The sequence below is a fragment of the Eleutherodactylus coqui genome, chromosome 12, assembly GCF_035609145.1.
Source record: "Eleutherodactylus coqui strain aEleCoq1 chromosome 12, aEleCoq1.hap1, whole genome shotgun sequence".
Lineage (NCBI taxonomy): Eukaryota > Metazoa > Chordata > Amphibia > Anura > Eleutherodactylidae > Eleutherodactylus > Eleutherodactylus coqui.
The window spans coordinates 122230179-122257421 of NC_089848.1; the positions used below are offsets into that span (position 1 = coordinate 122230179).

A 27243-nucleotide genomic window follows, 5' to 3' on the forward strand; every position below is an offset into this window, starting at 1 on the left:
AGAAGGGAGGAGACCGGACTGCGCAAGCGCGTCTAATCGGGCGATTAGACGCTGAAGATTAGACGGCACCATGGAGACGGACGGGGACGCCAGCAACGGAACAGGTAAGTGAATAACTTCTGTATGGCTCATAATTAATGCACGATGTATATTACAAAGTGCATTAATATGGCCATACAGAAGTGTATACCCCAACTTTGTTTCGCGGGACAACCCCTTTAACTCCAGCAGTAACTTGGTTGCCTGATAAACCACATGGAACAGCCAGATGTTGCATTTACAGTGCCTGCTCCTACATTAAACTGGATAACATCCTTTTCAATGCAAGTACTAAGATTCATTACAAGGTGCGGCAAGGAATTGTACGACCACTGAGATTGGTATGCAACTTTATAGAGTGACGAATGGTACAGGGGGTACCTTTACAGAGGTATCAGGATATATAAAAAGACAGAAAGAAAGATATTTCCATGGATTGCCACACTAATGAGTAGAATAATAATAATCAGGGTTCTCAAAAATGACATATCAATAAAGGTAATATTGGATAGCGATAATGCACAAACATCCTAGAATTCATAATGAAACAGTAATACATGCACAATGCGCTGCTAGAGATCAACCTCGAAAGATATCATAAAGTGCAACTGCATAAAGATAAGGTGACAGGGAATAGCAGATTCAAATCCTAATGCCAATGTATAAGGACTAGAGATGAGCGAGCATGCTCGTCTGAACATTAGCCTGCTCGATGTACTCGTTACTCTAGCCGAGCACCACGCGGTGCTCAGGTGCTCGCAAAAATTTCACCGTCTACTCCCCACGTTTTCAATGGAGCCACGGCTGCTCCATTGAAAACAATGGTCTGCCGGCACCCCTGAATTGTTTTTCATGGAAGGGCTTTAAACATAAGCCCTTCCCTGAAAAACAATAATTTTAGTGTAAAAATAAATAAATAAACTTACCACTCCGCCGCTGCCGTGTCCCCGCGGGGATGAAGAACACATCTGCCACATGTGGCAGATGTTTCCTTCATCCCTGCTAGTAAAAATAATTCCCTGCTGCTACATCTGACACATCTGTGACAGATGCAGCAGAGGAGTTCTTCAATTCCCTACTGCTGCTGGCACCCGGTAATTGTTTTTCAGGGAAGGGCTTTAAACATAAGGCGTTCCCTGAAAAACAATAATTTAATGAAAAAAAAACAAAAAAAAACTTACCTGTCCACCGCTGCCATGTCCCCGCACGGATGAAGAACACATCTGCCGCATGCGGAAGATGTTTCCTTCATTCCCTTTAAATATAAGCCCTTGCCTGAAAAACAAGAAGAAATGGTGAATAAAATAAAAAAAAGAATACTCCCCTTTATTCAGCAGCCGCATCCAGATGACTCTTCTCCTTGCACTGCTCTCAGTAGTATTCAGCAGGCGGGGATTTTAAATCCCCATCTGCTGAATGGGCTGCCACTGATTGGCTGAGCACTGTGACCAATCAGAGGCAGCTCTCAGCTATTGAATGACAGCTGAGAGCTGCCTCTGATTGGTCCCAGCGCTCAGCCAATCAGAGGCAGCACTCACCAACTCATGAATTCATGAATGGGTGAGTGCTGCCTCTGATTGGCTGAGCGCAGGGACCAATCAGAGGCAGCTCTCAGCTTGAATGGGTGAGTGCTGCCTCTGATTGACTGAGCGCAGGAACCAATCACAGGCAGCTTTCAGCTGTCATTCAATAGCTGAGAGCTGCCTCTGAACGGTCACAGTGCTCAGCCAATCAGAGGCAGCCCATTCATTGCATATAAGCCCTTCCCTGAGAAACAATTCAGGGGTGTCGGCAGACCATAATTTTCAATGGAGTCGCCAGCAGCAGCCGCAGCTCCATTGGAAACAATGCAAAGCATGGGTCACCTTGAAAAATGCTCGAGTCTCCCATTTGACTTCAATGGGGTTCGTTATTTGAAACGAGTTCTCGAGCATTTTGGTGCTTGCTCATCTCTAATAAGGACCTAAAAGTGTACCATACCCATTTATGGGAGACGTAAGTACATAAAGTGCAAATGCACACACCAAGGTACCGTCCCATGTGGCTAATGTCAATACTAAAGTAAAGAGGGATCAAATACAATTCAATTCTATCAAGGGATCAGTGCATTATCAAGTATAAAAAATAACCTTGAGGCCTCTTTGACACAGGCGACAAAATTGTGCGATTTTCTCGTAATGCGACAGTGCTACAAATTGCATGTATGTGAAGCTCATGCTTTTTAATGGGCTCCTTCATATTAACGATGTTGTGTAGGCTATTACATTGCAAGAAAAAAAACACAACATGCTCTATACAGCCACGATTTGCAATGTTTTGTAGCCCATGTTTACCTATGGAAGCTTCCTTTGTGTTGCATCGCAACAAATCACGGTTTTCGTGCCGTGTGATGGAACTTTTACAGTTGGAGTCCTAATGTTTGTCTATAAAATAAGCCCTAGCTCCATTAAAATAAAAACAAAAAACAATACATTACCTAACAGGCATTGTATTCCAGTAGTTCTGCGGCAGTTGTTTGTAGTCTTCAGCTACTGCTTCCTGGTCAGGGGGTTCACAAAACCCGCCTCCAGGAAGGGCTGGCTCTGATTGGTTCTAGAGCGCCATGGCTCAGCCCATCACTGCAGCGCCAAATGAACTGATCACAGCCATCACATTGGACGACCTGCAAACTCGGTGACAAACATTCCGATACATTTTTCTAGGGGAATGTCAGGGGATATATCTACAAATGTAGCAATCGTTCGTATCGATTTATAGTACATTGTAGTTATCATAACACGTTAAATGTACTGAATATGCACTTTGACCAGGTGACATTGGTATGATTTATCAATATTGTGAATGTTATTCTTATTAGCTAATAATTGATATTTTTCCATTTTTTAAAATTAGTTAAATTATGAAAAATGGGGCTATAATGAACCCAACAAGGAGATGAGGGAGTCCTGCGGGATGATGTATCACTATTTCGCTTATTGGAGATCTGGACACTGTGATTTTGCACTGGAATGGATTTGTAAGCTACAAAGAGGTACATACTTGTTCAAATTAAAGAGAATGTCCATGTACACATACAAATTCTAGTATAACCAAGTTCCTCAGTCAGGAACCACAGAGAGCTTTCAATATAGTGTTCTAACACAATGCAACATAAACCCCTTAATGTCACAGGATGTAAGTTTGCGTCCTGGCAGGGTTGTACTTACCTCAATGGGACGTAAACGTATGGCCTGTGGATGGCACAGAAGTGAGTCTGCGCCATTCCACTGCTGCCCTCCTGCTGCAACAGCAGGGATCAGTAAGAACACTGATTGCTGTTGTTAACTTCTTACAAGCTGCAATCAATGCGGGCCTCCACTATGTAATCCTCATGATCGATAATGCATTATAGTACGGGAGTAGGGCAGGAGTACTGTAAATCATAATCATAGCGATCGTAGCTTTCTTGATTCAAGTCCCTTTCAGGGATAAAAAATGTGGAATAGATGCAATTTCTGGGATAGTCTCTTAAACTACAATGCAGAGGCAGAAACAAAAAGCTAACACACACTAGGACCATGCTCTACAAATGGTCAGTGTTAAATACTGTTGTATGTGCTGTCACCCTCCTAGGGATTAAGCAGATGGGCGTATGTGCAACTACGCTTGCCACTGCGGAGCGTAGTTGCACATTAATCTTTTTTTTTCCGGACTGTTCAAACTCTGCGCTAGTGTGTGTGCATTTGAAAAAAACAAACAGTAAGATAGGTCCTGCCCTACCTTTCTTGCACACAGTGTTAACTACCTGTGAGAATCCTAGAATGGTAGAGTTGGAAGGGACCTCCAGGGTCATCGGGTCCAACCCCCTGCTCAGTGCAGGATCACTAAATCATCCCAGACAGATATTTATCCAGCCTTTGTTTGAAGACTTTCATTGAAAGAGAACTCCCCACCTCCAGTGTCAACCTGTTCCACTCATTGATCGCCTCACTGTCTAATATCTAATCTGTGTCTCCTCCCTTTCAGTTTCATCCCATTGTTTCTAGTCTTTCCTTGTACAGATGAGAATAGGGCTGATCCCTCTGCACTGTGACAGCCCTTCAGATATTTGTAGACAGCTATTAAGTCTCCTCTCAGCCTTCTCTTCTGCAAGCTAAACATTCCCAGATCCTTTAACGGTTCCTCATAGGACATGATTTGCAGACCGCTCACCATCTTGGTGACTCTTCTCTGAACTTGCTCCAGTTTGTCTATGTCTTTTTTAAAGTGGAGTACCCAGAGAGAGATAGGGCAAGTCCTATCTTTTCTTAGGTGTAGCGTTAACGCCCAAGAATTCCGCTAGTGAAAAAGAAAACAATTGACATCAATGGATTCATTTCGTCCCGTTATACGACTGTGATTTTTGCGGCCACATAATGGGACAAAACCATGCTCATCTGTTACTCCAGAGGTTGATACATAGCAGGACATTTACCTCTTTCTATACTGACCTTTATATGGGCTGGGGTGCAGTTTGATAAAAGGCCTCATGATTAGCAAGAAGGGGAGAGGGGCTATAGACTTAACTGGAAATTCTCACTATATCATTGGGCTAATAACATTGATTGATTGTTACATATACAGTGCAGGTCATTTTCTGATTGAACTTTTATTCTTTTTGTTTCTAGGAATTGAATTAAAGGAAGAACCAAAACGTATCGGTGAGCAGTTTATATATCATTCTATTTAGATACTAGACTAAATTGGCCTGCGAACTAGTACATTGATATATACAACACTTCAAACAGCACCCCAGACCAAACCCTCTAACATAGACCCCAGACTGAACACCCTGAATTAGTCCAGACCAGACTCTAAATATAGATCCCTAAATAAAGAGACCCCCTAAATAAATACAGACCCCCAGATCTCTAAACTAATACAGATACCAGACTAGACACCCTAAACAAATAATGACCCTGGATCAGAGCCTAAAAACTAATAAATAACCCAGGTTAGCCACCCAAAATACAGACCTTCTAAGTAAATGCAGGCCCTTTAAAAAATACAGACCCCCAGACCTCTAAACTAATACAGAACGCAGGCCCTCTAAAGTAATACCGATACCAGACTAGACACCCTAAACAAATAATGACCCTGGATCAGAGCCTGAAAACTACCCTGTTTCTCCCAAAATAAGACAGTGTCTTATATTAATTTTTGCTCCCAAAGATGCGCTAGGTCTTATTTTTAGGGGATGTCTTATTTTTCCTTGAAGAAGAATTCACATTTATTGTTGAACAAAATAAATGAACATTTATTATATCATGTACAGTAGTTGTCATCACAAACCAGCATAACCAGACAAACTGTTCACTTCAGCAAAATCTCTACTAGGTCTTATTTTCAGGGGATGTCTTATTTTCAGGGGAAACACGGTAATAAATAACCCAGGTTAGCCACCCAAAATACAGACCTTCTAAGTAAATGCAGGCCCTTTAAAAAATACAGACCCCCAGATCCCCTCAACTGATACAGAATCCCTAAATTCCATAAATGCAGTAAAGTTTTACTTGAACATCCAATGAGAGGTCAAATAATGTCATGGGGGTTTATTAGAGGTAAACTGACCCGCTGGAGAATAATGATTGTCAGCAAACCACAATCTAGTTTACCCGTCCCGCCATGCTGCTGTTGTATCATTTTATGCGCCATTTGCATCAGTCCTTCTCACTTGCGTGTAATAATGAAGTATTTGTATCCTCTTTACATCACAGCATATAACTTTACACATGACGGTTGGCTAATCTATAATGACAGCCAATACTATATTAGCGAAGATCAAATGCCGATGGAGAAAGCACAAGAATTCTGTAGAAGAAGTTCTTCCCATGTTGTCACCATTAACAGTGAATCTGAGCGGAAATTCCTTTGGAAATACGTAAGTCCAGAATACTAATATTCTTCTTCTTTAGCTTATGGGGTCTATTGTGACTTTTCATCACACGACAATTGAGGTAAAATTACGTACATGATGGAATTCAATTGTTGCACCACATTTCCCGTAGCGAGATTAAGGCGACACAGTAGTTGTGGTAACCAGCACTTTTATCCTGCTAAGTGACAAAAAGCACGTAGGCCCCATGGCCACTTGCGCAAACCGGTTCTACTGTTGAATCCCGCGGCGGAATCCAGCTGTGCCCGCAGACATGGAGAGAAAAAAACATTTTCTTACCTGTCCAGCTCCAGCACGAATTTCCTATGTACCGGACGTGCCGGCGATGTGCCGGACACATGCGCAGTGCAAATTTTATTTATTTGTTTAATCTTCTGTTTTCCCTTGGATTCACGGCATGTCAACAGTGACAGCTGGGACTGTGCCGCGGATCGGACGGCTTCCATTGACTTCAATGGAAGACATTCCGTGGGATCCGCAGAAAAGGGAGCATGCTGAGATTTATTCTCGCACGTGCGATCCACATGGCCAGAAAAAAATCACATCCGCATGCTTCCAATTGTCTTGGGATGCTAGTGCATCCCTATGGGGGGCTACGGGTGCAGATCTCCCGTGTGGGAGATTTTATAATTAAAATTAACACATGGACATTGGGCCTTAGGGATTCCCCAATTTCTACTACACAAAGTTTACACATTAAATTGTGTTCAAACAAATGATTTAGTGATCCTGCTCTGAGCAGGGTGTCTGACCCGATGACCTCCGGAGGACCCGATGACCCCAGAGATCCCTTCCAACTCTACCAGTCTATGAGTCTATAAATGTGAAATACTCCAATCTCTTCAGATTGCCTCATTTTGCCGATATCTTTGCTTGTATTGTATGTTCCTGTTAATTTGGATACTTTTATTGGGATGTTGAAGTTTGGTTAGATAAACTATGCAGGGATCCAGACTAAACTCCATCTATGAAAATTAAAAGCTTTAACGAGGGACTCTGGGAAAAACACATTTTCCATCCCCGCCCCCTCACCTCATTGCCTGTCACACTCTGGATGTCTCATCTGCATATTACAGTCACTTCCTTGCAGTGTAACCTCCTGTCTGATACTTATCAGATACCATCTTGATGTTGAGAGTTTTGCTTTCACTTTCACATCAGCACAGCATTGCATGAGCAGCTAGAGACTGTACCATCTCTGCTGCAGGGAAAACACTGACATTACATTCTGTATTCACCTAAATAAGCTACAGACCAGACAAGTATACAGCCAAGAGGCTGAGCTGTGATCTCCTCTATTGTAACTCTGACAGGAGCTGTTTGACCATGATCAGTAACTCTGAAAGGAGTGTCTGTATCCCCCCTCTAAGCAGTTTCTGTGGTAGGGGCCATGTAACAGCATCACACAGACTGAGAAAATGACTAGAAATTGAATACACAAACCCAAGTAGATCTGAACTGGTCAGAATTGAGATCTCCTGACCGTCTGAGGAGTAGGAGGCCAGGAGTTCCAGATAGAAAGTAATAACTAAGCAAGGTGATACTAGTTGACTTATATATATTAGGGGGCATAGCTACATAATGAATGAAAAAAAAAATACCGAACTGGCCCTTTAACTGGCGAGTAACCTTTTATTTTTTATATTTTATGACATTTACTGCAGGTAGTTTAATTTTAAAAACTCTTGGACAACCCCTTTAAAGGCGCTGTATCAGAATGGCTTATTCATTATATCAGGTTTATGCTATAAGCATATGTTCTAAACACATTGTGGGTTTTTGTGACTATATGTATACAAATAAAATCCTTAAGTATTCCAGTTTTCACACTGGCCACTGAAACAAACATTATCCCCCGCTATTTCCTGCAGCTTGCTTTTGAGCTGTGCTTCGTATACTGAGAAATGGTCAGCCAAGTTATTATTATAAGAGGGCTGACAGTTAAAGGGGTGGTCTGGGTGTAATATGATTTCTTAAAACTGGATCAAGATCAATTAAAACAATAACACCAGTGGTATTTACCTGTCCTCACTCTTGGCAACTGAGTGCTGCAGCCCCGTGGTCCTCCCGATCTTTGCTTTAGAATGACTACCACATGACTGCTGCAGCCAATCAGAGGCCACAGTGGTCTGGTGCCATTCTCTTGGCATCATGGCTCTGGGCATCTAAGTTGTGAGACCAGGAGAATGGCATGCAACCGCTGTGGCCTCTGCTTGGCTGGTTTCATCAGATGTTAGCCATTCCAAAACAAAGACTGGGAGGCCCATAGAGCTGCAGAGCTGGATCATTGGGGCTGAGGATAAGTAAATGCCACTGGTTTTATTGTTTTAGCAGATTTGGATTGAATTTTTGAAAAAAAACATATCACACCCAGAAAAAAAAAAACCCTTTGAAGTGACTCTCCGCACACACACACACACACACACACACACTCCGGTCTATGGACAGATTTTGCCCTGGGTCTAGAGCAGTAATGGAGAACCTTTTAGAGATCGAGTGCCCAAACTGCAACCCAGAACCCACTTATTTATATCAAAGTGCCAACACATCAGGGGGCGGGGCTTATCACAACATATGATTTTTACCTACTTCATTATAAAAAGAACAGTGCGGCTTCAAAATAGTCAGTGAGGAACACACTGTGTTTTTTCCCTAGCTGCAGCCCCAGAGTACCATTGGTGCAGATTGTGACTGGAAATCAGCTGCATACCCGCAGCTGATGTCATACTATGCGGCGCTCCCCCTCACCTCCTCTGAAGGCTTCTCGCTGTCAGCGCTCCCAGCTTCTGGTTCCCAGCGGCTTGTAGTGGCCTCACCTGATCTGCAACAATCATACAGATTTTTACTGCTTTTTGGATGCAGAAATGCTGCGGAATTTGCCCCAGAAATTTTCGCTGCGGAATTCTGCAGCTTTCTTCCATGTGTAAACATACCCAAAGTCAGTTTGAGGTATGCTACCACATGCAGAGTGGCCACAGTACTAATAATGTCCCCCTATATTGGCCTTAGTAGTAATAGTGTCACTCACAGTGGCCTCAGTAGTAATAGTGACCTCACAGTAGCCCCAGTAATGATAAGAACCCCACAGTAGCCCCAGTAGTAATATTAACCCCACCGTAACTCCAGTAATAATATTAACCCCCACAGTGGCCCCAGGAATAATAATAACCCCATAGTTGCCCCAATAGTAATATTAACCCTACAATGGCCCCAGTAACAATATTAACCCCACAGTTGCCCCAGTAGTAATATTAATGTCACAGTAAACCCAGTAATAATATTAACCCCTTCAGTAGCAAAATTAACCCCACAGTAGCTCCAGTAGTATTATTAACTCCACAGTAGCCCCAGTAATAACAGTCCCTTGTCCAACCCAACCCACATACTTACCTCCTCCTTGTAGTCAGAGACATTCCTCTTCTCAGCGTTGATCCAGGGTACACACACTGACTGCAGTGTGTGCATTCAGAATGCTTCCTTCCTTCTCCTCTCCTACGGAACCAAGAGGAAGAAGTCAGGGAGGATGATCCCGGGAGCACATACTAAAGTCAGAGTGTGCACCTGGGATCAACGCCACCAACAGCGCCGCTGCGTGATTACCGACCGACAATCACTACCGTGGTGAGCAGCCGTCGGGGTGTGTGCCAGCACAGAGGGCTCTGTGTGCCCCCTCTGGCACGCATGCCATAGGTTTGCTACCATGGCTCTAGAGAGTCGCTTAAACAGCTTTATCATTAGTTTATGAACACTTTTCTCTGTATTAACTCGCATTTACTGCAGCTTCCATAAAGCACACAGACCTGTGCATCCATGGAATTACATGGATAAGTAACAGTAGCCATGATGTCCGTGTGAGCATCACTTTGATCTTCCCTTTTTTGCTTTCAGACAATCCTCAAAGGGGGAGAAAGAAGGTATTACATTGGCCTGCGCTTAGGACTGGATAAAGAATTTAAGTAGGTATTTAGTAGATCTGCTGCTGATAATATGTTTGGTTATTAAATGTTCATGGGCAATATATAAGTATATAGCTTCTGTTGGCTGCTTATTCATAGCAATAGTCTCTCCTCAGGGGTAGTGAAGGGGGGGGAGGGGGAATTGGCGTTCCCAGTCACAGTTCCAACAGGCTTTTTGAGTAACTCAGGAAAGCGGATGGCCGTGTGTCTTCGGCGTGCACTTTGTAAAGTCTGTGGCCACAATCACAATATCCCCAGAGTTTTTTCAAGGGCAACAGTGCAGACTTTTCAGGCAGTGGTCTGGAGCCGCACCTACAGGGGCGTAACTATAGGGGGTGCAGGGGATGCGGTTGCACCCAAGCCCAGGGCCCTTGGGGGGCCCATATGGCCTCTCTATTCAATACAGGGAGCCTAGTAGTATAAATAAAGCATTATAGCTGGGGGCCCTGTTACAGATTTTGCATTGGCGCCTCTGCGCCCCTACGTTTCCAGGAACACTTGCAGATATAGTTCCCCTTCAAAAATGTTCTTCAGCTCCCGTTTAAATGTACTGTGCAAATGGGCACACCGTGGTACAGTTTGGATCAATAGATTTCTTCAGGTGCCAGATTCGGAAGCCAAATATAATGGGATTGAACTGCAATTTAGATTTAGCCCATGGAGAAGAATGGTGCTGTTTAAGGCTGAGGTCAGACGAGCGTTTTTTTGCACGTGTCTATGTGTGCAAAAAAAAGCGTGCCTATTACAACCATTGGTTTCCTATGTAGTGGTCACATATCCGTTTTTTACAGGTGCAAAATATTCGCGCCCTCAAAAGATAGGACATGCGTGCGCGTAAAGAATCCCCATGGGTAGTCCCCTCGTCACTGAACACTGTGACAGGACTGTCACAGTGTTCAGTGATGATGGGACTCCCCGCGGGGACAAAAGAATCCCCTGCCAAAGCTGTCAAAGCTGTGGCAGAGGACTGGAATGCTATCCCATTGCTTTCTGCTATGACTGTGACAGCTGCAGCAGGGGATTCTTTGGATGCAAAACCCCTGGATGCTGTTACATCCAGGGGCTTCACCTTGCTGTCAGTAGGGCCAGCGGCAGCAGCGCCGGCCCCATTGAAAACACAGGGAGAAGATATGCTCCTCTGCCACAATGATCACAGCTGTGACAGCTGTTGCCACCTCATTTAAAGCAATAGAATGAAGGTAACCCCTGCAGCGATGATTTTCAGGGAAGGGCTTGAAATATAAGCCCTTCGCTGAAAATCATCCCTAGCTGTAGAAAAAAGAAACATTAACTCACCTGGAAGCGCTGTCCGGCTCTTCTCCCCATCCCTGTCAGTCTTCATCTGTATTCTGGTGGCCGAGAATTGAAAAATTCCCACCTCTAGAAAGCACTGCCTCTGATTGGCTGAGTGCTGTGACCAATCAGAGGCAGCACTCAGCCATGCATTGAATCACAGCTGAGTGCTGTCTATGAATAGTCACAGCGCTCAGCCAATCAGAGGCAGCACTAAGTAATTCATAGGTGATTTCCTTTTTCTTTCTATAGCTAGGGATGATTTTCAGTGAAGGGCTTATATTTCAAGCCCTTCCAGGAAGATTATCGCTGCAGGGGTTGCCTTCATCTCTGCTTTCAATGGGGAGGTGGAAGTGCAGGCCCCATTGAAAGCAATGGGAGAACATTGCGATCCTCTGACACAGCTGTGACAGCTATGACAGGGAATTCTTTCGTCCTCGCTGCAGTCCCCTCATCACTGAACACTGTGACAGAACTGTCACAGTGTTCAGTGATGAGGGGCCCTTCATGGAGCAGCTGCGCTTCTACAAGCACAGCTTCTTCAGTAGCACGGACCTTTGGCCACGCGCATTTTTTTTTGCTGCACAAAAAAAAAATGCATGTCTGACTGAGCCCTAAAAAAAACAAAAAACGTACGAACCAAAAAATAACAGCCATATCAGTAAGTCTGGGGTTGGATCAAAAAGTTTCATCATGATGTTACTGTTACTTATCGATTCCACTGTCTATAATCATGCTGTACTTGATACTACACAAGAGACATCTGCTCTTAAGTGTTCTTTCTGACCTTTCACCTATGAGCATGCGTATTACCCTCTAACAGTATTTGCTTGTCATTAGGTGGATGGACGGTTCTCCAGTTGACTTTGTTGCCTGGGCCTTACATCAACCGGACTTTGCCAATAATGATGAGTTTTGCACGGAGATGCGTACAGAGCGGGGTATGGCTTCAACTCATTACAACATTTGTAAATGAAACAAAATCATGAGAATTTGCAAATGGAAAGGGACTAGATTTTATTAATTAAAACCAAATGGAGAAACATATTTAGTTTTTCTAATTTACTTTAACTTTTTGATTATGTAATTTGTGTAATCCTTTCAGTGTAATCCTGCCTGTGATGTTAGGGAGATGACTGCTGCAAAGTTTTCTCCATAGAGCCTATTATTAGGCTGTGGTCACACTGGTCAGTGTGAAAAATGCAGGATTTTAGTTTTTTGTTTTTTTTTATATAGATTTTGAATGAAAGTTAAAATAATCACAGGTAATTCTTGAAAAATATGTTTAACACAAAAAATGTGACTTATGTGATTGGTCATTTTCTGATAAGATGCTCCCTTTAACATGTACAGATTCTGTTTTTTGTGGAACAAAAAATAGGTTGTTAAAGCATACACAACTTTTTAGATGCCTTTTTGGAATTGGTTATTATGTGTGGACATGAGGAATAACACTATTCTTGGCCATTACAGAGGGAGCGAAGTTTAACTCAACTGTGCTGACATTCTGCAACAAGTTATCTTATCTTAAGCCATTGAAAAAGTGAAAATTTGCTTACTGAAATTTTTTGTTTCCTGTAGTCCGAAGGCAGCACAGAGAGGGTTAATTTTTATATGACCCCATAAAGGATAGAAGATAATAGAGTAACAGTTTTAATTAGCAGTTAAACTCCTATAATGGAGACAACGATCACACGTACATTTCTTGTGGAAGGGGGATATGCTATGCTGCCTTCAGACTACACAAATTTTTTAGAAAATTTTCACTTTCATGGCCATCCCCAGGATGCACACATTGGATTGTATAAGCAATATCTAAGGCCTCTTTCCCACGAGCGTATATCGTCCCGCCATTTTTACGGTCGGCCGATATACGCTCTGATCTGATGCATTGGATTCCACATGGCCGTCTTCCCACGACGTAAAAGTGCCAAGCCGGCCAATATCGTACCGGATGTTTTTGGGCTATGGGAGCCCATGACAGCAGCCAGACAAGGGAGCTGGGAGAGAGTTTAGCAGCATGACTGCTAAACTCCCTTCCTCTTCTCTCCTCCCTCGGCCTAGTTGCAATGGGAGGGGGCAGACAGGGGCGGAGCTTAGCTCCATCCCCATCGCGCCCCCTCCCATTGAAATCAAGCGGAGGGGAGGAGAGAAGAAGTGAGACGGTGAGGGGGAGGGAAGGAGAAGGCTTAACAGCATGGTAGCCTCGGCGTATATGCATCGGGGCCCATGCCATGTGAAGGGGCGCAAAATGTTAGATTAGTGCACTCATTCACCAGTTTTAACTCTCAGATCATAGCGTATATCGGCCGGCCATGAAAGCGGCTGCCAATATATGTGAACGAAGCCTCAAATTGGAAAAATGGAAAACATCTTTTTTTTTTTTAAATAAAAAAAGTACTCCTTTGCCAATAGCTGAGCCCACTGCGGTATTAACATCAGGACAATAGTGCTGGACTGAACCATAACTCTGTAAATCTGATATACGAGTGGATATAGTAGAGGCACCTTGATTTTTAGCAAAGAATCCAGATCTTCAAGTTGGTAAGACTGCGATATACTGTTTCCGGTTGATCCAGCTACCTTGCTTGCCTTTTTTCCTTTGTTGCATCTCTGATGTTGTAGAAATAAGGCTTTGGGTTTCCTGAGATCCTTTGACTTCAGATAACAGTGCAGTGCATTTCTCTTGGTCTATGGCTAACTGGGGAAGTACGTTTTGAAGGTATCCATGCATTGTGCTGAGGTCTGAGATCTCTGAGGTATGGCTCCCTGCAAGAAAAGGCTTGGATGGATCTCGCTAATATTTCAAGTAAAAGCATTTGCAACTAAGAAGAAGGTCTTCCACTAAATGTATTGTAGGCAGATGACCTGAAGTGGCTCAAAAGGTGCACCTGAACACTGTTTAAAGGGAACCCGTTAACTAACTTATGGTGCTGTTTGTGGAGGTAACAAGGAGCAGGGTGCTATCTTTTTTTTAGCCTCACCAGCTCCCTGATTCCTATGGTGCCTGCTACTGAAGTCCACGGATTGGCCAAAGACCTGACTCTTTTCAGAGTTCCATACGTGCTCTCCCATACAAGTGACAGGTTTCCTTTCAGCATAATAGACAAGTCCCAAGATGAAGAAGGAAAATGGACCTGAGACCTGATGTTCTTAAAAGACACTCTAAATAATTGGAAAACCCACCTTGTATGGCAGTGAGGGCTTACTCTCACCTGTGTTAGGGCTTACTCTCATCTGTGTTAGGGCTTCCCATCTGTCTGTTCCATTTTTAGAACATAAAAACAGAATTAAAATGGAATAAATCATTTCAGTTTCATCCCCATTGCTTCAATGAGCTTTCAAAAAATAGAAAGTTTTCAGTTTATTTCTGTTCTGTTATGATACAAATATCAGTCCGCAGTGCTATCCAGGGTATTTGTTTTGGTTTTTTTTAATCAATTTTATTTGGATTTTATTATATAACATGTACACAGTCACACAACGAAGAGCCCGAATGAGTACAAGTCAGCTTTGAGTTACATAAATTTGCTCCTGGTTGCGCGTCAACAAATCGCTTTGGGTTAGCTGAAGTCACATTCAAGGTGGGGCTGGGAAACATACACTCTAAGTTAAATCCTTGTGTGAGCCCCGCAAAAGAGTACAGTCAATATGAAAAATATAGAACAAACATTAGTAAAACAATATCATGAACACTGGGGGGGGGGGGGGGAAGTATGAAGGTGCTGGGGGAGGGGGGAGGAGGGGGGGAGGAGGGGGTAGGAGGAGTGGGTATCCTTTTATATCAGCATGGTTGTCGTCTAGAAGAGTAGAAAAGAGAAGAGGGACTCACTGTCCTAGAAGGGGGAAAGGATGGGAGACCTCCGCTCACCGGGTCCAAACGTCCGAGTCACTTATGGCTTTCCATGGGTACCACGTCAGCAGGAATTTATCATATGTGTTATTGGACCAGCTATGCAGTTCCTCTAAATTGTAGAGGAGGTCTGCCCTGTCCTTCCATTGTTTCAGTGTGGGTGGTGTGTTTTGTTGCCAGAGAGGGGGAATCGAGGCTTTAGCGATATCAATCAGAGATGCCAGCAGCTTGTTCTTCTGCGGGTGAAAGGACCTGGAGGGTCTCCATAGGAAGACTATGTCCGGAGTGAGAGCAAAATCAGGGGAGATTTTCTTGAGAATCTTTTCTACTCCTTTCCAAAAAGGCATGATGGATGGGCACGCCCACCAAATATGGAGGTAGGAGCCTACATCGCTTTTGCACCTCCAACAGAGGTTCTGGGTGGTCAGATTGTGGTCAGACAGCCACTGAGGGGTCCTGTACCACCTAGCTAATAACTTATAATGGGATTCCTGGGCAAGGATGCAGGGCGACCGCCCGAAGGAAGTTTTGAGTATCAGGGAGGATTCGTGTGGGGTGAGCGTGATGCCTAAGTCTTTCTCCCACGAGGATAGAAATGCCGGTTTGTAGTCGGTGGGAGGGGTGATTAAGTTTTTGCGGAGGAACGCAATTTTTCTTAGGCAGGGTTTGTTTTCCAGGAAAGTTTTTTCAAAGGGCGATGCCTGTCTGGATGCTTGGTAAGAGTTGAAGAATTCCTCAACAGTGTTTTTATTTGGGCTTTGTGTAAGAAGGAGAGGTTATCAGCAAAGCCCAATGCCTGAACAATGGATTCCGGGGGAAGGTGTGCTAAAGATTGTAGGTTCGAAATTGTCAAAGATCCGGCTCTCCTCCAAATCGAGGCGGAGCATGGATCGGAAGGATGTTTTAATAATCTGCCTATGGAATGTAGAGGGAGGATAGGAGAGGGGTCCGGCGCTAGTATGGGTCTCAGCATGTTCCATACCTCGCAGGGGCCTCTGAGCAGGGGATTAAAGCCTCGACCCTTAAGGTGAGTCTTTGATGGGAACCACAGGTTCGCATCCAGAGAGTCTCCGTCGCAACCTTCCGCAAGGATTCGGGGTAATCCATCTTTAGAGGGTTTAACTAGACATATCCAATATCCCAGCTGAGAGGCCTGATAAAATTCGTAGAGATTCGGAAGGTCGATCCCGCCCTCCGCCCTCTTCCTTATCAGCAGGCTATGGGCCAGTCTCGGCCTCCTCCGCCTCCACACGAACCCCGAGAAGGCAGAGCTGAGACATTTAAAAAAGCTTTTTGGCAGGTGAATGGGAAGCATTCGTATTTTATAGATTATGATTGGCAAGACGTATGCTTTAATGATGTTTTTTCTGCCAAACCATGAGGCGAAGGGAACATCATAAGACCTTAGCAAGTTCTTCACTTGACTAATCAAGGGGGCAAAGTTGGCATTATATAGGTCCTCTGCTTTCTTTGTGAGTTTAATACCCAAATAGTCGATAGAGGTGTTTGACCAAGAAAAGGGCGAGTTAGTTCGGAGTGCGTCATAGCGGGCCAAGGGAATGGAGATATTCAAAATTGTTGAGTTTGAAAAATTAATTTTAAAATTGGAGACCAAACCAAACTCCTCAAGTTGCTCCGTAAGTCTCGGTATCCCCTCCTCTGGATTTGTAATTAGGAACACAATATCATCCGCATAAGCTGCAGAAGATAGAGAATTGTTCCCGCAGTTTAAGCCGCTTATGGCTGGGTCCTGTCTGATTTTCAGCAATAGGGGTTCAAGAGCTAATATAAAGAGGGCTGGAGAAAGAGGGCAGCCTTGGCGCGTGCCATTTCTTATATCGAAGGGAGGGGAGAGGACCTCGTTTATCTTGAGTCGAGCATACGGCTGCGAGTAGAGGGAGAAAATGGATGTAAAAATTCTCTGGGAAAGTTGAAATGATGCAAGACTCCCTCCATGTAGCTCCAATCTACCCTATCAAAGGCCTTTTCGGCATCTGTACCTACTAGGGCCAAGGGTATGTTATGAGATTGGTCGTATCGGGCAGCGTGCAAAAGTCTGAGGCAATTGTCTCTCCCCTCCCTACCCCTAGAGAAGCCTGCCTGTTCCTCTCCGATCAAAATTGGCATGCAAGTACCCAGTCTCTCTGCGAGAAGCTTGGCCCAGAGCTTCGCATCCAGGTTGATCAGAGAGATTGGGCGATAACTGCCACACAGTTCAGGATCCTTGTTCTCCTTGTGGATCAAGGTTATGTGGGCTTCTAGGGACTGTTTTGGTAGTGGGGCACCCTTCAACAGGTCATTGAAGAGATCCACGAGTCTGGGTGCTAGGGTAGCCTGGAAGGTCTTGTAGTAGTGTATGGTTAAACCATCTGGGCCCGGGCTCTTGTTCGGAGGGCATGATGCTATCAGTTTTTGAATTTCAGGTAGGGTGACCAGAGAGGTCAGAGCGGATGTTTCTGCGGAGCTCAACTTAGGGAGATTTATCTGCTGTAGAAACTGGTCTATTAGTAGAGTTGAGTCTTTTTGTCCCTCAGGGGTGGAGTTAGCTTTTAAGTTATAGAGCTTAGAATAAAATGCCTGAAACTCTCTTGCTATGTCAGATGAGGCGGAGACCGAGTCCCCTTTTTCGGTTTTTATTGATTTAATTAAATTTTTTGTCTATGTCTTTTTGAGAATGGACGACATATATTTGCTCCCTCTATTCCCTTGAGCGAAGAAAATATGTTTTAGGTGGAGCTGTTTTTTGTTGAATCTGGAGTCTAGACAACGTCTCAAGTCTGTCCTGAGAGCGGCTAGCCTTTCAAGATTCAGTTTGGTTTGAGAGAGTTTGGTCAAGTGTTCCAATTTGGCAATCTCTTTCAGCTTCTCATCTATCTCTTTTTGGATACGTTTTTTAATGTGAGATCCAAGAGAGATCAGCTGGCCCCGAATGAAGGCTTTGTGAGCCTCCCAAGTTATTGGGATCGAGGTGTCGCCATTAATATTTAACTGGAAATATTCCTCAAGCGATTTATTTAAATGCTCCCTGTCCTCTAGAGATTCTAATATGGACGGATTCAATCTCCATCTCCACTCCCTTGGCACACCGTGGGGGGACCGAAGAACCAAATGAATTGGAGCATGGTCTGAAATCGTTATTGTGTCTATTTCTGCCTTCTCGAGGGTCGCGAGGAGAGCGGAGGAGACAAAGAGGTAGTCCAACCTCTGGAATGAGGAATGGACCAATGAGTAGTAGGAAAAGTCCTTCGTCGAGGGGTGAAGAAGACGCCAAGCGTCCACCACACCCAGGTCGAATAGACACCTCCCTAGTTTCCTTAATTTGGTTTGTGAAATTTGTGAGCGGCCCGAGGATGAGTCAAGAAGTGGATTTAAGGTGACATTGAAGTCCCCCGCTATCACTAGATGGCCCACAGCAAAGTGTTTCAAGGTCTCTAGTTGATGAACAAGCCACTGAATCTGGTTCGAGTTTGGAGAGTAGAGATTGGCTAGGGTAACTTTAACATTATTTAGCGTTCCTTTTAAAAATAAGACCCTGCCTTCCTCATCTCTGTATTGTGTTTCTACCGTGAATTGAATATCCTTGTGTATGTAGATAGAGACTCCCTTTGATGCCGATGAAGGGTGAGTGCTGTGAAAAGCTTGGGAGAAGTGTTTACCTGGCAAATTAAAGGTTCTGTCCCCCTTAAAATGGGATTCTTGGATAAAAAGAATTTTTGTGCCATACCTTTTGGTTAGGAGCGAGACATTATGTCTTTTAGAGGGCGAATTTAGGCCTCTCACGTTGAAGGAAGTGAGCCGGAGGTCTCCCATCAGATCCTTCCTGTTCAGAAGAGAGAGCAGAGGATGAGAAGAAGAACAAAAATTCAACTAGCAACACAGCACCTCAGTACTGGTGAAAGGTGACGATTTGTGGTACCCGGCGATAGAGATGATAGCTTAGGAGGTAAAAGGATACAAGAAGGGGAGGAGTTATACAGAGTTGTGGGTCCGGGGGAAGGGGAGGATAGGAAGGCTAATGGAATTGGGAAAGAGGAAGGTAAATCGAGTAAGGTACAAGCGCAGACGATTAGGTCCGCTAACTATTACAAGTAGTACTTTGGGAGGGGGTGGGATACTTATAGTCCCAAATCCCCTCTCCAAGATGAGGGCGTACTACTGGGGGTGTGTAGAGCCAGTGACTCAATCGGAATCAAAAAAGCTCAACACAGCCTGGTCTGACAGGCACCCTCATGGGCCCCTTGGGCTGATCATGGGGTATACATATAACTATATCTTAGCGTAACAGCAAAACAATAATACTCAAGTTCTTGAAATAGGCTTAGGGAGAACAGGAACGTGGATACAGAACATCCGACCTGGAACACGAAAGCCTCCCTACGGAGGCGAGAGCGAGAGCCCGGGCTGGAATTAGTTATGTCCTGACGGGGAAACGGGACTCGCAGCCGGGTCTCTAAAACTCTCCGATTTGAAATGTAGCGAGTTTCAGTTGTTGAACTCGCCTGCTGGCCTGCATTGGCAATGGTGACCCTCCTACCCTGTCCATGGGGTCACCAGGTAGGGGCTCTCAGACAAAAGACTCCTTTGCTGCCAGATCTCAAGGAAAGTCCTCTCTTGACTTTTTCTTTTTCCCTCTAGGGGATTTAGTGCTACCGGAGGCTTGCCCCCCCTCCGGTGCCTCCAGCGGGTGGAAGTGAGGGAGGTCCGGAAGTGGCTGCCAGCAGGGAAGGGAGATAGGTTCAATTTCTAGTAACAGCCAGACTTTTTCCAGGTCTTCCTGTGAGCGAACGTTGACTCTCTTACTCTTATATGAGAAGCCAAGACCAAACGGGAAAAGCCAGGCGTATTTTATGTCTCTCTCCCTGAGAACCTCCAAGACGGGGCGCAGGAGACGGCGCTTGGCTAGTGTAGTAGGCGCTAAGTCCTGAAATATAAGCAGAGATGCATCCGCATAGGGCACAGACCTACGGGCTCTGGCAGCTTTCAGTAAGGCGAGGGTGTCTGGGAAGGAGAGGAGCTTGCAGATTATATCCCTCGGAGGCTCTGCATCGCTTGGCGGGGGTCTCAATGCCCTGTGTATTCTCTCAATCGAGATGGAGGCGGCTCTCTCAGCACCTAATAGAGACACAAAGATTTCTTTGGCGACTTTATATAAAGAGTCTCCTGTAAAAGCTTCAGGGAGACCTTTGATACGCAGATTATTGCGCCTGTTCCTGTTCTCAAGATCTTCCTGTAACAGTAAAGCTCTGTTTAGATGTGCCTGCTGCTCTTTCAAAGCTTGCTCTAACTGTTGTGCATGAGAGATAACCGCCGAGGAGGAGGACTCCAGATCTTCCAGTCTGTGCCCCATCTGCTTAAACTCCTCTTTAATCTCTGCAAAGTCTGTGCTGATGGGGCGCAGGGCTTGAGAAATCAGGTTCCTCATGAACCCTTTGAAATGGATTCACAATCTTCCCCATCTGAGGAAGCTCCCTCCTCCTCCCCCTTACTGTGAGATGAGATGAGCTCCCGGGCCGGTGCCATCTTGGAGGGAGGCCTCGGTGAGTGAGCGCTCTTCCCCCTGAAGAAGCGCTGCATATCTGGCTGCACTTTTGCCGGGCGGGGGGTCCCTTGATGTTCCGTGCTCCTGTCCCTTGTTGTTTTCCCCATAATTGCGGCTGCTTGCTGCTGTAAAGAGGCCTGAGTGGTGCTGCTTAGATGGAGCACTTCCCTCACACTTCCATCTTGCTCAGCGTCCAGGCCACGCCCCCCTATCCAGGGTATTTGTGATATAAGTATAACTGCTAATTAAAATGGCTAATTAATCGATAATCTTCTGTCCAATAGAGGATCATATGAAACTTAACACCATCTATGCTGCCTGAAGACAATCAAGAAGTTATTGTAACTTAACACAAAAAAAGCCACTGCAAAGCAATTGAAAAGGCAATAAACAGTGTCTCAGAAAGTTATCTCAACATGTTAAGAGTCAAGTTAGACTTCGCTACATCTGTATTAGAGATGAGCGAGCACACTCATCCAAGCTTCATGCTCGTTCGAGTATTAGGGTAGACGAACACCACACGGTACTCGAGTCAATTGCATTTCCCTCCCCGCATGTTTAGCGCCATTTTCTAGCCAATAAACATGCGGGGAAGGCATTACCACTTTCTGCTGTGACGTGCCAGTCCTATCCCCCCCCCAGTAGTGAGTGGCTGGGCCGATCAGGTGACCGCCGAGTACTTAAACTGGTCCCGCTCGCGGCTCGCTCAGACGCATGCTGGCAGAGGTTAGGGAAAGTGCTGCTGCTGATATAGGGAAAGTGTTAGAGTAGGATCCGGTCTTCAAGAACCCCAACGGTCCTTCTTAGGGCTACTCCTCATCGGGTGCATTATAGTTGTGGCTGGCTGGGATGCTTTTAAGCATCTCGGGCTGTGCAGGCCATTTCAGCTATACTGTTCTGTGTCTGCAGTGCATTAGACAGCGGTCTCACTGCTAAATAGTACTCTAATATTTCCTAGGCCACTGCAAACTATTTCAGTTATACCGTTCTGTGTGTGCAGTGCATTACGCAGAGTTTAGGGGCAGAGGTGCCTATATAGGGCAGCTTTACAGGACTCCTGATCCTCTGTGCAAGAACCCCAATGGTCCTTCTTAGGGAACATCTCACCGTGTGCTTTACAGTTGTGGCTGGCTGGGAGCAGTAGTGCACCAACTTTTGTATTACAAATCTAGGCCTGTTCCCAGCCTTGAAGTTATAGCGTTCTCAGCCTGCAGTGCCTTACAACCAGCTCTCACTGTGAAACAGTATTTTAATATTTTCTAGGCCACTGCAAAGTATTTCAGCTCTGCCGCTGTGCAGAGCGTCTCACAATACCATTTCCTTGGTGGGGTTCAGATCGCCGCAGTTACCAGCACTATCCACTGGCTTTAGAGTCTTCTCCCACTTCACTCAGCCTCTATAATCTACAAGTCTCTGTGAGCGGTAAATTACCCCTAGGTATCAGCGCAAGACAGCGTAATAATTTTTTCAAGTCACAGCATAGAGCCTCCGCTATCTACAAGTCTCTGTGTGTGGTGAATTAAGCCACAGTTGTCAGTGCTGTACAGTGGGGTAATTTATTTGGGCCCTGCTCTATTCTTTATCCGCCATGATGAGGAGTAGGGGTAAGGGTCGAGGACGTGGAGGGCGTCCAAGTGAGGGTGTGGGCACAGGCCAAGTTCCTGGGCGTGGTGGATCACAGCCGGCTGCTGAGGGATTAGGAGAGGGGCAAGTTTCTGGCCTCCCCTGCTTCATAGCACAATTTGCCGGTCTGCGTGGTAGACCCTTATTACAAACAGAGCAGTGTGAGCAGGTCCTGTCGTGGATGGCAAAAAACGTGTCTAGTAATGTATCGACCACCCAGTCTTCTATGCAGTCCACTACTCCCAGCCAAAGGACTGCAACTCTGAATCCTCTGGCTGCTCCTCCTTCCTCCCAGCCTCCTCACTCCATGAAAATGACATATTCTCAGCAGGCAGACTCCCAGGAACTGTTCTCGGGTCCCTGCCCTGAGTGGGAAAAAACTGTTCCCCTCTCACCTGAGGAGTTTGTCGTGACCGATGCCCAACCTTTGGAAAGTTCTCGGAGTCCGGGTGATGAGGCTGGGGACTTTTGGCAACTGTCTCAAGAGCTTTTTGTGGATGAGAATGATAAGACACAGTTGTCTGTTCGTGAGGTAGTAGTAAGAGCAGTAAGTCCGAGGGAGGAGCGCATAGAGGATTCAGAGAAAGAGCAGCTGGACGATGAGGTGACTGACCCCACCTGGTTTGCTAAGCCTACTGAGGACAGGGCTTCAGAGGGGGAGGCAAGTGCAGCAGCAGGACAGGTTGGAAGAGGCAGTGAAGTGGCCAGGGGTAGAGGCAGGGCCAGAGCGAAGAATCTCCCAACTGTTTCCCAAAGCACCCCCTTGCGGCAAGCCTCTGTGCAGAGGGCTAGGTGTTCAAAGGTGTGGTTATATTTTAGTGAGAGTGCGGATGGCCGTCAAACAGTGGTGTGCAACCTGTGTCGCATCAAGTTCAGCCGGGGAGCCACCACTACCAGCCTGACCACCACCAGCATAGCCAAGCACCCCACAAGGTGGGAAGAAGGCCATTCACCGCCTCCGGGTCACACCACTGCCTCTTTCCCTGTGCCACAACCTGCCACACAGATCCAATCCTCCTCCCAGGATGCAGGCACGAACGCCTCCCGGCCTGCACCCACACCCTCACCTCCATGGTCCTCCACTCCATCCAGCAATGTCTCTCAGTGCAGCATTCAGCTGTCGCTAACACAAAACTTGGATCAAAAGTGGAAATACGCCACCACCCACCCGCATGGTCAAGCTTTAAATGTGCACATTGCCAAATTAAACAGCCTGGAGATGCTACCGTACACGCTTGTGGAAACGGAAGCTTTCAAAAACATGATGGCGGCGGCGGTTCCCGCGCTACTCGTCCCCAGTCACCACTATTTTTCCCGGTGTGCCGTCCCCGCCCTACACTAGCATGTCTCCCGCAATATAAATTGTGATTACTGGGAAGGACCGCTTAACCACGGACACGTGGACAAGTACTGGCGGGCAGGGCCACTATATCTCCCTGATTGCACATTTGGTGAACTTGGTGGAGGCTCGGACCGAGTCAGAGCCTAGGACCGCTAATGTCTTACCCACACACAGAATACCGGGTCCTACCTCAGTGCTGGTATATGGGGTGTTTTATGCCACCTCCTCCAAACCCTCCCCCTCCTCTGCCACGTCTACCTCTCAATTAGGAAGTGTGAGCACGTCGCCAGCAGTCGGTAGCGTGCAGCAGCACAGCGGTGGGCAAGCGTCAGCAAACTGTGCTGAAACTAATCAGCTTAGGTGACAAGAGGCACACGGCCCCCGAGCTGTTGCAGGGTCTGACAGAGCAGACCGACCTCTGGCTTTTGCCGCTGAGCCTCCAACCAGGCATGGTCGTGTGTGACAACGGCCGTAACCTGGTGGCGGCTCTGCAGCTCGGCAGCCTCACACACGTGCCATGCCTGGCCCACATCTTCAATCTGGTGGTTCAGCGGTTTCTGAAAAACTACCCCCACTTGTCTGACCTGCTCAGCAAGGTGCGCCGCATCTGCGTACATTTCCGCAAGTCCACCATGGTCGCTGCCACCCTGAGGACCCTGCAACATCTGTTTCAGCTGCCAGAGCACCGACTGCTGTGCGACGTGCCCACACGCTGGAATTCCATGCTGCACATGTTAGCCAGGCTGTACGAGCAGCATAGAACAATAGTGGAATACCAGCGGCAACATGGGTGGCAGAGTGGCAGTCAGCCTCCGCAATTTTTTACTGAGGAGTGGGCATGGATGGCAGATATCTGCCAGGTCCTCAGAAACTTTGAGGAGTCTACCCAGATGGTGAGCGGCGATGTGGCAATCATTAGCATTACCATCCCATTGCTTAGCCTGCTGAAAAGTTCGCTGCTAAGCATAAAGGCCGATGCGTTGGAACAGGAGACGGGGATGACAGTATGTCGCTTGATAGCCAGACCACCCTTATGTCTATATCTCAGTGCGTTTTGGAGGAGGAGGGGAAGCAGGAGGAGGAGGAGGAGGGGGAAGAGACAGCTGGCCACACTGCAGAGGGTACCCATGCTGCTTGCCTCTCATCTGTTCAGCGTGTATGGGAGGAGGATCCTGAAAGTCATCCTCCTAGTGAGGACAGCGATGTGTTGTGTACTCGGACCCTGGCACACATGGCTGACTTCATGTTTGGCTGCCTTTCCCGTGACCCTCGCGTTAGACGCATTCTGGCCAACACGGATTACTGGGTGTACACCCTTCTAGACCCACGGTATAAGGAGAACCTTTCCACTCTCATTTCCGAAGAGGAAAGGGGTATGAGAGTGATGCAATACAACAGGGCCCTGGTGGAAAAAGTGATGCTAAAGTTCCCATCCGACAGTGCTAGTGGCAGAAGACACAGTTCCGAGGGCCAAGTAGCAGTTCAGGCACGGAGATTAGGCAGCATGTCCAGCGCAGGCAGGGGAACACTCTTCAAGGCCTTTGCCAGATTTATGGCTCCCCAGCAAGACTGTGTCACCACTCCCCAGTTAAGGCTGAGTCGGAGGGAGCACTGTAAAAAGATGGCGAGGGAGTACGTAGCCGATCATACAATAGTCCTCCGTGATGCCTCTGCTCCATACAACTATTGCGTGTCAAAGCTAAACACGTGGCAGGAACTTGCGCTGTATGCCCTGAAGGTGCTGGCCTGCCCTGGCGCTAGTGTCTTGTCAGAGAGGGTGTTTAGTGCAGCTGGGGGAATCATCACGGATAAGTGTAGCCTCCTGTCAACTGCCAGTGCCGACAAGCTTACACTCATAAAGATGAACAAAGGCTGGATTTCTCCAGACTTCTCTTCTCCATCAGCGGAAAGCAGCCGATGCTAATAATTCTTTTTGCTGCAACAGGAGAAAAATGCATCCTCTATCACCAAAAAAAAGGGGGAATTAGCTTTGTCCATCACTCTCGGATATTATTACTCCTCCTAAAACAGCATGTCATAACGCTGAACTGCCAATTTTTCTGCGGCCCAAAAGGCTTTGTTTAAAAGTTTTTTACAATTTTTTAAAGTTTTAAAAGTATTTATACTTTAACAGAAACCAATTTTTTTTCACAGGGCTGCCTCCAGGCTCTGCTACAAATTAAGCAACAGCGAGCTGTATCTTTAAAAAATATTTATGGGTTTCACCTGCCCTCACGGTTCAGCAATTTTTCAGGGGTACACTTGTACTCTTGGTACACCAATTTTTCAGGCCCTTGCCTATACTGTTATCTAACAAATTTTTCCGGCATTTACCTACACTCTTGGTAACCAAAGTTTTTCAGGGGTTCGCCTATACTCTTGGTACAGCAATGTTACTGGGGTCCGCCGATACTCTTGCTACAGAAATGTTACAGGGGTCCGCCTATACTCTTGCTACATAAATGTTAATGGGGTCTGCCTATATTCTTGCTACAGAAATGTTACTGGGGTCCGCCTATACTTTTGCTGCAGAAATGTTACTGGGGTCCACCTATACTCTTGCTACATAAATGTTATTGGGGTCCGCCTATACACTTGCTACAGAAATGTTACTGGGGTCCGCCTATACTCTTGCTACATAAATGTTACAGGGGTTCGCCTATACTCTTGCTACATAAATGTTATTGGGATCCGCCTATACTCTTGCTACAGAAATGTTACTGGGGTCCGCCCATACTGTGGGTGCATAAAGGTTTCCCATTGCGGTGTTCAGCTGCCTGACACATACACAGAATGAAGTGTGTGGGGACACATGGATTTCCCATAGCTATTCAACTCACGGCACCTTGGGACACACAAGGTGGAGGCTAGGACCAAGCCTGACCCAGGTCCCGCTCACGTACTTCCCACACAGAGTATTGTGGGTCCTACTTCGGTCATGGTTTCTTGGCCTTATTATGCCACCTCCTCCTCCTGCTTTGGGTCTGGGGATCAGCGGTGGGCAACATGTATTTTCTCTTGTGTTACCACAGTCATCTGAGACACTGGTTTGGGCCAAACAAAGGAGTGTTACTGCATTAATGAGACGTTCACAGCTGCACTAGCATTGGAGTCCACTTTATGCCCACAATTACTGAGAGTGTGGGCAGAGGCCGAGGTCCTGGGGGGATGGGGGGGAATTAACATCACCAGGTATGACCTGTGGAACTTCTTTGTGGTTCATCCAGTCTTGTTGGGGTGAAACTCTGCCATGTTTGGGCACTCTGATTTCTTCATGTGTAATACTTTCCTTGGGTTCCAGGGTCTCGCCTATGCTCTGGGTGCACAAAGACTACTTCCCATTGCGTTGTTTTACCTGTCTGACACAAATACACTGACTGACTAGGGCAGAAATGTGGGCCGAGATCCTTGGCGGGGTGAAACTCTTCCATGTTTGGGCACTCTGATTTCTTCCTGTGTAATACCATCTTAGTGCACTCACAGCATAGGCGAGCCCAAGGAACTCAAAGATGTCCCATTGCAGTGTTGAGCTATCTGACACCTACACAGATGGAATTGTGTGGGGACACATAGATTTCCCATTGCTATGTAACTCGCGGCACCTTGGGTCACACAAGGTGGAGGCTGGGACTGAGCCTGACCCTGGCCCACTCACACGCCTCCCACACAGAGTATTGCTGCATT

The 27243-nt window shown here is 46.1% G+C and overlaps 1 pseudogene; it reads left to right on the forward strand.

Annotated features, from left to right (window-relative positions):
- LOC136586586 (macrophage mannose receptor 1-like) overlaps positions 1–27243 on the forward strand; it is a 208211-nt pseudogene that overhangs the window by 100704 nt on the left and 80264 nt on the right.